The sequence below is a fragment of the Leptonotus elevatus genome, chromosome 3 (assembly GCF_054856555.1).
Source record: "Leptonotus elevatus isolate MCC_2025b chromosome 3, RoL_Lele_1.0, whole genome shotgun sequence".
NCBI lineage: Eukaryota > Metazoa > Chordata > Actinopteri > Syngnathiformes > Syngnathidae > Leptonotus > Leptonotus elevatus.
Window position 1 is genome coordinate 10,181,015 of NC_141241.1, and position 10,742 is coordinate 10,191,756.

The 10,742-nt window shown below is 36.5% G+C and overlaps 1 long non-coding RNA gene across 2 annotated transcripts in view; it reads right to left on the reverse strand.

The window, feature by feature from the left end:
* The window catches only part of LOC147176898 (uncharacterized), a 58,127-nt gene that overhangs the window by 45,783 nt on the left and 1,602 nt on the right, over window positions 1-10,742 (reverse strand). For both annotated transcript variants that reach the window (XR_015094315.1, XR_015094316.1), the window contains exon 2: window positions 10,588-10,667. This is a non-coding gene — a long non-coding RNA (uncharacterized LOC147176898). The remainder of the gene's footprint in view (window positions 1-10,587; window positions 10,668-10,742) is intronic.

The window sequence follows — 10,742 nt, forward strand, 5'->3', positions numbered from 1 at the left end:
ATTTCTTGTGTTATTACATTGCATTATATACACATTCCATTCTGTTTCAGCATCAAACAGTACGTCTGGCACTAACGTATCGTGACAAAACATTCTATTGCTTGTGGCTGTCCTAATCCCACTAATTTGCATTATTTTCCGTGTCTTCTCCCGCTAATTAGCTATGTTCAGGTCACACACGTCGTAAGTCAAATACACCAGTATCCATTTGTCACGCAGCGCGTCAGTCAAATTGAACACATGCTACCTGTAATAGACCCTTCGAGTGTGACGTCATGTTTAAATGCGCCCCTTGCGGTGGAGGGCAGGGCGTCAATGCGAGTGAATTAGAAAACAACAAGTGTGACCTAGAAAATAGGTCAAACAGTTCAGAGACCAATGCTATGGTGAACGAAAACGCTCACAGAAAATTAAGCTCTCTACATTAATTTGTTATGGGGGGCTTGTCCTCCGGGAGGCGAAGCGGTAGCTAAGCAGTCAGATAGAAGGGTCTATATTGGTCCCGCGAAAACCGGATATTTTCAGGAATATCGAAAAGGCCTGAGACCCTTGTTGTGCTCCATTGCTGTTTGTAATTGTTAGTGTGGCTTGTTCCGAATTATGTGTTCAGTTTGCAGTGTTTTGCACTATTTCTCGTGGTGCTACTGTGAAGTGGAAAATTACTGGTACTGCAGTGGAATTCCAAGTGTTCTTTCAACTATCTTATAGCACAACGCCAGGTTGAAGTCGTGTTAATCTTTGTAGGTCCTGGATCCGGGCCAGGATTAGTTGTGTTCCATTAGCAGTATTTGGCATGCACACGGCAGGAGGTACGTGCGGTTTACACAGTGCGAGTACTAAACTGTGATTTTTAATAAGATGTGTGCTTCGTTGCTGTTTTAATTAGCATCATGCACAAGCCCGGCTAATGCTCATTTGAGTTGACATTGCTTATATAATTTAGGATAACAGGTTTTATTAAAAAACCCTCTTCATGCTTCATTTCCACTGATCACCAGCTGCCGGGTCAATTGAATAATTAAGGATTCAATTAAGCTTCAGCATGGATCACAGTCTTCCAGTGGAGTCCAGCCTGGTACAACTCAAATAGGAAGTAGCATTACCATTGTAACTCGGAATCCTCCCTGTCCACGTCACTGTTATTTTTTGGTTTACCTAAATTATCTCCTCATGAGGCAAACGGTTCCATTTTTTGTGTTTCCTGAAAAATCTGAAAAAATGACGTAGGCGATTATTTTAACTCATTCACTGCCATGAATTCATAAAAAAAAAAAAAGATTATTAAAAATTAAGGGCGACAGGCGATTAATATTTTTTAATTGTAATTAATCGCATGACTTCACTAGTTAACTCACGATTAATCACAAATTCTATAGCTGTTCCAAATGTACAATAAAAAAATTCTAGGTTTTCATACACTTGTTAACAAAAGTGGAAACTAATAAATATAGTTCAAATGAATTTTTGACGTCTATAGACGTCAATGGCAATGAATTAATAAAAATAAAAAAAAGAAGAGAACATTATTAAAAATTTGGGGCATCAGGCGATTACAATTTGTAATCATAATTAATCGCATGACTTCACCAGTTAACTCACAATTAATCACAAATTTTATATCTGTTCTAAATGTACAATAAAAAATTATAGGTTTTCCTACTCTTGTTTAGGATAACAGGTTTTATTAAAAACCCTCTTCATGCTTCATTTGATTTCATCAATTGAATAATTAAGGATTCAATTAAGCTTCAGCATGGATCACAGTCTTCCAGTGGAGTCCAGCCTGGTACAACTCAAATAGGAAGTAGCATTACCATTGTAACTCGGAATCCTCCCTGTCCACGTCACTGTTATTTTTTGGTTTGCCGTGTTATCCTTCAGATTCCCAAGCAATCCTCCGAGGTATGCGGCATTTTAGGCCGTCTCGTCCTTTTTGGTGTGCGCCGCTCATCATTGCGAGCGTGTAATACAATACCTCCCATCGACTTATTGGAGAGCAGCTCCTGCCTGCACTGAGTCGGCCGTGTAGCGCCGGCTAATTTCACTCAATGGTGCATGAGTAAATGTTAGATGAAGCCAGTGAACCCTGCAGTATGAGAATATTATCAGCCTCACTGCGGGCCTCCATCTGTTAATGTACTTTTGGACACTCTATTGAGATGCTAAATAATTTAATTGGCACTATCATTCAACAAAGGTCCTTGGCACAAAGCTATTTTACTGTGAAAGTTAACAGTATCAGTGAGCATTTGTAGTGGCATTTAAATAAGAGGCCTGAAAGCGACCCTATGGAGGCCTACAAATGGAAATGCAACACTTGTTTTCTTGTAGAAGTGCTAGGTTAGTTGTTGAATTGTTACCTTACGTTGTGCTACATTACAATGTGCTACGCTACGGTCTGTGTTACACCGTTCTCTTACATTGCATCGATATAGTTATTTTGCAAAACTATTAGTTTTTTGCCTAAATTATCTCCTCATGATGCAAACGGCTCAATTTTTTGTGTTTCCTGAAAAATCTGAAAAAATGACTTAGGTGATTATTTTAACTCATTCACTGCCATGAATTCATAAAAAATAAAAAAAAGATTATAAAAAATTTGGGGCGACAGGCGATTAACTTTTTTAATTGTAATTAATTGCATAACTTCACTAGTTAACTCACGATTAATCACAAATTCTATATCTGTTCCAAATGTATAATAAAAAAATGATAGGTTTTCATACTCTTGTTAACAAAAGTGGAAACAAATGTTAAACTAATAAAAATAGTTCAAATAAATTTTTGACGGCTATAGACGTCAATGGCAATGAATATATATATATTTAAAAAAAAGAAGAAAACATTATTAAAAATTTGGGGCGTCAGGCAATTAAAATTTGTAATCATATTAATCGCATGACTTCACTAGTTAACTCACAATTAATCACACATTGTATGTGTTCTAAATGTACAATAAAAAAGTCTAGGTTTTCCTACTCTTGTTAACAAAAGTGGGGGGAAAAATTAAACTAATAGAAATAGTTAAAATTAATTTTTGACATCCATAGCCGTCAATGGCATTGAATGAGTTAAGAAGGTGTTGATGAGCTATGTGGTATAACATTCTTTTGTTACACTCTTGTGTTACACTATTTTGTTGCATTGTTTGTGTTGTTATTTTGCGTTACAATATGTTGTGTTATGATAGCTTATGTTTTGATACGTTGTCCAATAAGTTGCATTACGACAAGTTGTGTTCTGAAATGTTCCATTATGATACGGATACCTTAAGTATGTACGGTATGGTACATTGAAGTTACGGTACGTTGAGTTACGATACTTTTGTACAGACTGTATATCTGAACAGACACTTTGCAGAGGTTCTTGGTCATTCTATGAGTGATGTTACTAGTTTAAATGCTCTATCAAGTCTAAATAAACAACATAAACCCATGTGCAGCAAAGTCGGAAAGAGAAGCATTTAATCAATTGTAATCATATTCCTCTGCAACTTAATGTCAGCGAGTGCTTCCCAGCATAACCATTCTTTCCACACACACACAAGCGCGAGCGCACATACACAGACAGACACCTCGCCTATCTGATTTACTGTTTTGTACACGTTGTGCTGACACTGAAAATCACGCCACGCATCACAGCACCTGATGAATAAACCTGATGTGAACTTATAGGCGGGTTGTAATCCTGTGATATACGCAGGTTACAAAGCTGCTTGAAGCCCGATTATGCATATAGCTGCATTCCTGGAGCCTTGCCCAACTGCCGTATATATTTATACACGCATATACTTGTATACATATATATAGTCTATTGGCCCATGCACGGGCGGCAACTGAATTCACTAGGACTCCTCATCCACGTACTTAAACTTGCCATGAAGCCAACACTTCTTCTCTTCAGGCCTGATCTCATTGCAATGTATGACATTGCTCGCCATAAGTCCACTCTGATTGGTCCCCTGAAGCGTGGCCTAATTGTAATTGCGATGGAACTGCACGGGCTTGTGCATGCATCCAAAAGGTTGTATTGCTAGTATCAGACAAAATATGGCGGGAATGTTTGCTTTATTCTCGTGACTATTTACATTGTAGATTCTCACTGAAGGCATCACAACTAAGAATGAACACATGTGGAGTTAAGTACTTTACAAAAAAACTAAGACTAAAACTAAGACTAAAAAAAAGACTAAAACATGTTTTAGATTCTAGTTTATTCAAAATATTTTTGCTCAGATTACTGCATCGCACACAATCGGCATTCTCACCAATGGGAACTCCTTTAATACTGTTGGAAAACCATTTCAGGTGACTACTCTTGAAGCTCATTAAGAGAAGGCCAAGAATGTGTGCAAAAAAATTATCAGAGCAAATAGTGACTATTTTGGAAGAAAAAAAAATAGAATATAAAATATGTTTTCAATTATTTCACCTTTTTTAAGTACATAACTCATGTGTTCATAGTTTTGATGCCTTGAGTGACAATATACAATAATACACAAGAAAATAAAGAAAATGCATTGCATGAGGTGTGTCCAAACTGTTGGCCTGTACTGTATACTTAACCAACCAATTTGAGCATTCTTTAGCCATAAAGGGTAAAGCTTGAGCGTGAGGCTGAGATACAGTTTATATCTTCAGGAAAGCAACTTGGATGACTTTACATTAGAAGGTTGTACAAGATGATCAGAGGCCCTGAGATGTTCAGAACCTCTGACACTGACCTAGTAAAAACATCCCTTAAAGTGGAAGACAAGACAAAAAGGTCTTTACAATAATATGTTCTATGCATCCCCACTAGTCTAAACACTGCATTGCGATTAATATTGCGTCTGTGGAATATGAATTAAGCAGAAAAGTCCACTAGTTTTTATCCATCTCAAGGGAGCAGCCATTTTGCCACTTGCTATGTCCTGAAAATGACATGGCAGTGCATAAGGACTCGGCTTGCGTACATCACATGAACAAACCCAGAAAACAGGTGAGCCGTGACGGTCCAAGTTGTGTTCACTTCCCTTTAAAAGTCTACTGAAAGATGCCATACATTAGCTCTTCTAACGTATGCCTCCTCTGTACATGAAATGCTGACTTACTTTTAAGTAAGTAAGTAAGTAAGTATTTTTCTTTTCGACAAAATACTTACAAAAAATATATATATATAACAATAATAACACGCGCACACACAATACCCTTCTTTTTTTCCCCTAAACTGGGGGGGGGGGGCAGTCCACAACATGGTGCACTCCGCTTACCATGTCCCTTAATGAAAAACGGAAATTTTCATGAATTGATCCATCCATCCATTATCTATAATGTTTTTGAAAATTAAAGCATTAGTGTCAATTAGTCGTCAGGTCATAAAAGAAGAATGTAATAAAATAAAAAAATTCATGCATTGCTTAAATACAAGAAACATTCGCAACTCTTTTATATGCTGAGATTAATGTCATGCCGAAATGCGACGACACTATCATGGAGCTCTTAAAATCACATGGCATAACAGAACAGCTATGAATATGGAAGTGTCACCAGGAGCGAGGCATTGTGTGAGGCCTTACCTCAAATGACTTTTAAAGAAACGAAGCCGAAAATAAATAAATGCATTCAAGCATAATGAAATAAATGGTATATTAAGCATGTGAGCTAAAAACAGTTGGGGTCCAGCCTTTTATGTACAAACAGAGCATCATTAGAATGTTGTAAAATGGCTCCCAGCCAACCAGAGTAAAGAGTGATGAAATGTGGCAACAGAAGATTAATTCCACGCTTGTTCCTCAAGGTCCCCAGAAACCTCCCAATCATCATGAAGTCACGTTTTAGGATTAAGCTACGAACAATTTAGACCTCACATGAATCACACCTACAGAATCTTAATGCATTATGTGATTTACACTGGTTGTTGTTTTTGTGTGTGTGCACAGCTGACACTTTCATAGGGAATGTGTAAAACTCATAAATTTGCATCCTGAAAATTAAAACTAGAAACTGACTAACAAATTAGTTGCTGTGCTTTTCAGTGTAAGAACAAGCTCGGACATGGGAAGAAATTGCTATTTTCAACCGATACCGATAAACCAATCATTTAGAAAGTGCCGATATCGATAACTGATAAGTAAGCCGATAATTGTTTGCAAAATTAACTTGAATACAAATATACTTTCGAGTCCTACTATAAGTCTAACATTTACAAATACATTGAAACATTGTGTAAAGCACCATGAGGCTGAATGTTATTGATATATCTGCTTCAAAGACAACCAGTAACTCATTTTGAGTTTGCCAAAACAAAACAGCCATGTTTTAAAAAATGCAACATTATGATTTCATAATCATCATTTTTTATTTTTTCATTTTGCATTATGACCACAGAGATCTTGCAAAGCAATTATCTACCTTTACCTTTTACTCATAATCAGTGTGACAGAATTAATAATAGCAAAATAATTAGCAAACAACAATGTTGCTTTTGGTGAATTTAGGTTTTTTTGTCTTCTTAAAAACAAACAAAAAACCCCATCAAATGTTTAACTCATTCACTGCCATTGACGGCTACAGACGTAAAAAAATCATTTGAACCATTTATATTGGTTTAACATTTGTTTCCACTTTTGCTAACAAGAGTATGAAAACCTAGGGGAAAAAATATTGTAAATTTAGAACAGATATAAAATTTGTGATTAATCGTTAGTTAACTAGCGAAGTCATGTGATTAATTACAATTACAAATTTTAATCGCCTGACGGGCCTAATTTTAAATATATATATATTAAAAATAAGGGGCATTTAATCCTAATTAATCGCATGATATCTGTTATAAATGTCCAATAAAAAATTATAGGTTTTCATTAAAAAATTGAATGAAAATAATGTTAAACTAATAGAAATAGTTCACATTTTGACGTCTATAGTCGTCAATGGCAGTGAATGAGTTAAAAACGCCAGTTTTCATCTTAAACCACAAAGTTGGCATAATTGACATCTTGATATCACAGGACAACAGACATCTTTTCAGCAGTGTCTAAGCGCCACACCAAAGAAGAGGCAAGAAAGCCACAACTGCCATGCGATGTGCCCCTATAAAACATTTATGAGCAATTAAGAATGTCTTTAGCTATTAAGAGTGTCTTAACAGAGGCTGCTGCTGATTCTTACGAGTTGTGATAGACACCAGACACGTGGCAGTCGGGAGGGGTGAACCTAAATACACACTGCTTTATTTAACTTTTCTAGATTTTACATATCAAATACATACAGTATTGCGCAAAAGTTTAAGAGAAGACGTAGCTTTGTCTTGTGAATAACTAATAACTAGGGGTGTTAGAAAAAATCGATTCGGCAATATATCGCGATTATACAGCGCGCAATTCTCGAATCGATTCGATATGCGGCCGAATCAATCGATTTAAACAGTTTTTTTATGGGAATATTCAACAAAACAAAAAGGGTTAGGATTCACACATTAAGCATGAAAGAATGTTATATTAATGGAACATTAAGCCATAATATTTTATTTCAGTGCTGTTCAAACATGAAACAGACTGCAACCTGTTTGTTAAATGCAGTGGCTCAGTTATAAGCCTGAATTGATAAATAAATAAAAATAAATAAATACATTTTCATACAAATTTTACAGTGTACATGTACAAGTTTACTGATTAGTATTTTCTAAATTTGAGTAAAAAAAAAAAAAAAAAAAATCGCAATAATCAATTTATAGATTTGCATCGGGATTAATCGGCATCGAATCGAATCGGGACCTATGAATCGTGATACGAATCGCCAGGTACTAGGCAATTCACACCCCTACTAATAACCTAACGACAGTCAAAGTAAAACAGCCCAGCATTCATAATGGATGTCAATTAGAAGTTATTTTTCACTATTATATTTTTGGTCCCAGTCCTGAACCCTCTGTATCAAAGTAATTATAGTGCTAGTAAACAACAAATCCAATAACAGCTTAAGATTTTTACACAACACCACATACTTGTAGGTAATATCTTTGTATCCAGTTAAAAGGAAATCACACGGAAGCAATCATGTCTGTCAAATGAACACTTTCCAACGTCCTCTCGAGTGCAGAAGGCAACCATGAGTAAACATCACAAAGAACTCTTCACTTTATCGCGTCAGCTCAGAGGCCATCAGTGATATGGGAGTGCAAGCATCTTTTTCAGAGGGATTTCTCTGTAAGAAGGTGATTTTGTTCTCTCTGTGTCCATTGCAATACTTTCAGCAATTCCGCCGCTAAGACGAGATCTCATTTCAGCGTTGTGCCTGAGAGAGAGGAGGCTTAGGGGAGATGAGAGGCCTCTGTCGGAGCCCCCATGCCAGGAAAATGAGGGTTACACAATTACACACAGTTCTGAAAAAAAAAAGAAAAAAAAAAAGACCTCTTCGTAATTGGATACATTTTAGGGCTTTAAAGCCCACCTCTTGGAGATAAAGCAGCCCTCGGTGCAGATTTCATTCTCCTCTCTCTGTCTGCAGTGCTTTTTCATTTAGACTGGCTCGGGGAAAAAATGACTGCAGTATCACATCCAAAAAGACATTCTAACTCAGAATAATTCTGGTAATTTTTACAAGGATGGCTAATCATCTGTGTCAAAACCTGACATCAAACAGTTAACTATATAACATGCAATCAATGTAAGAGGAAGGAAAGTATAAACAGCTGCTTTCTTTGTTTTGTTTTATTAATTTTTTCCTTTCAAAGACATTATCACAGGTTACATCGATCACATCATATAATTTGCAACATTGACATCCGAAAGAAGGGCTGACTGGTAGAAGCCATGGCTTCTTAAACAAATTTTAACTAACACGAGGATAAAAATGCTCTCTCTCTCTCACAAGGGTATCGGTGGTCGAGTAAGCTCACCCAGCATATTTTTTCCCCAGCAACGCCCTCATCCCAGCGACTCGCAAGGGCCCAAGGCAGTGAAAAACTAGCCAGAAGAAATATACAATGTATCGAGCATGTTCTTGCTTTGCTTTAGGGCAGACCTGGGGAATGTACGGCCCGCGGGCCTCATCCAGCCCGTTCAGTCTCTAACTAGCCCTGGCAGCGTTCATGAATAAGATGTAAAATATTTGGCGCTTGTATTTTAAAAGTAATGTTCTCATTTTATGTGTGGACAGTACAAGCGAGCAAGAGATCTGACTTGTGTTTCCAATTTTGCCCAAAAAGAGACTAGCGAAAAAAACGCCAGTAGTGGTCCAAATTAGTGGCGCTCCTGTTGACTGGCCTGATAGAGAACGGACAATTTCCATGGAAAAGTACGTGATCTGCATGTCGATCGACTCCCTCTTTCCTTAAAAATGCAAGTTATAGACCAAACCAAACAAACATTATCTACACCGTCAATTTCAAATTATGTTCTAGTTCTGTACAAAGTATAACAAAGTGAACGAAATTTGGATATATTTTGAGGATGCTGAATTACATGACTGAATCACGTCATGTTCATCGGAGCGGAAAACCATCCAGCAATTACTATTTGTCGTTCTTTGACGGGGGAAGTCAGTGCGCACAAATTAAAATGATTATTTTGGTGGAGGAGCTTATCCTGGTGGGCCGCCTGGCTAATAAAACGGTGGGGGAAAGGCCTGAGATAAAATAAATAAGATAAAAAGATAAGGGGAATGCTTATTGACGGATTATTAACTCATTCACTGCCATTGACGACTATAGACGTCATAAATTAATTTGAACTATTTCTATTAGTTTAACATTTTTTTCCACTTTTGTTAACAACAGTATGAAAACCTAGAACAATTTTTTGGGGTACATTTAGAACAGATATAAAATGAGTGATTAATCGTGACTAAACTAGTGAAGTCATGCGATTAATTACAATAAAACATTTTAATCACCTGACACCCCTAATTTTTAATAATCTTTAAAAAAAATATTAATAATAATAATAAATGTAATAATTTTTTTCTCTCCAATTTTTTATAATCTTTTTTTTATTAGGGGCATCAGGCGATTACCATTTTTAATCATAATTAATCGCATGACTTCACTAGTTAACTCACGATTAATCAAACATTTTATATCTGTTCTAATACAATAAAAAAAAATCTAGGTTTTCATACTCTTGTAACAAAAGTGGGAAAAATGTTAAACTAATAGAAATAGTAATTTTTGACGTCTATAGCCGTCAAAGGAAGTGAATGAGTTAACATTATTCACAGACATGTTTTCTATGCAAGCTACCATCTCAGAAACGAGCAAAAGCAGATACGACTGACATTTTAATTAAAGTTGCAAGATTAAGTGCAGCATGCTAACCACTGCATCAACATCTATCTCGACTAATGATTTGGCATGTTGACTCGTTTTTTTAACATAATACCCAACTGTTAAACAAGGAACTGCCAAGTCATAATGGCAAAACTTCTCATTAGACTTTTTTTAGAAATTGCCTCTACTGTCCAATACAACCATCCATCTGTGTAAACCAACAGGAGCCATTACAAACTCCACGTGCACAGCACTGGCCTGGCTGCAAGTGAAATGTGCCCTTCTCTTCATCACCGTATTCACGATCACAATCATGCAATATTCATTCAGTCAACTTACATATTCTCCGAGTTGCGCATCTCTTAACCATCAGCCACACAGGATTCATCTCGACTTCTCGTCCCCATGGTGACAAAGCCCTGAAACAATATGAAATCATGGCCCAACAAAAACAACCAGAATCCAAATAACATTAGGCCAGGGATTAAAAGAAC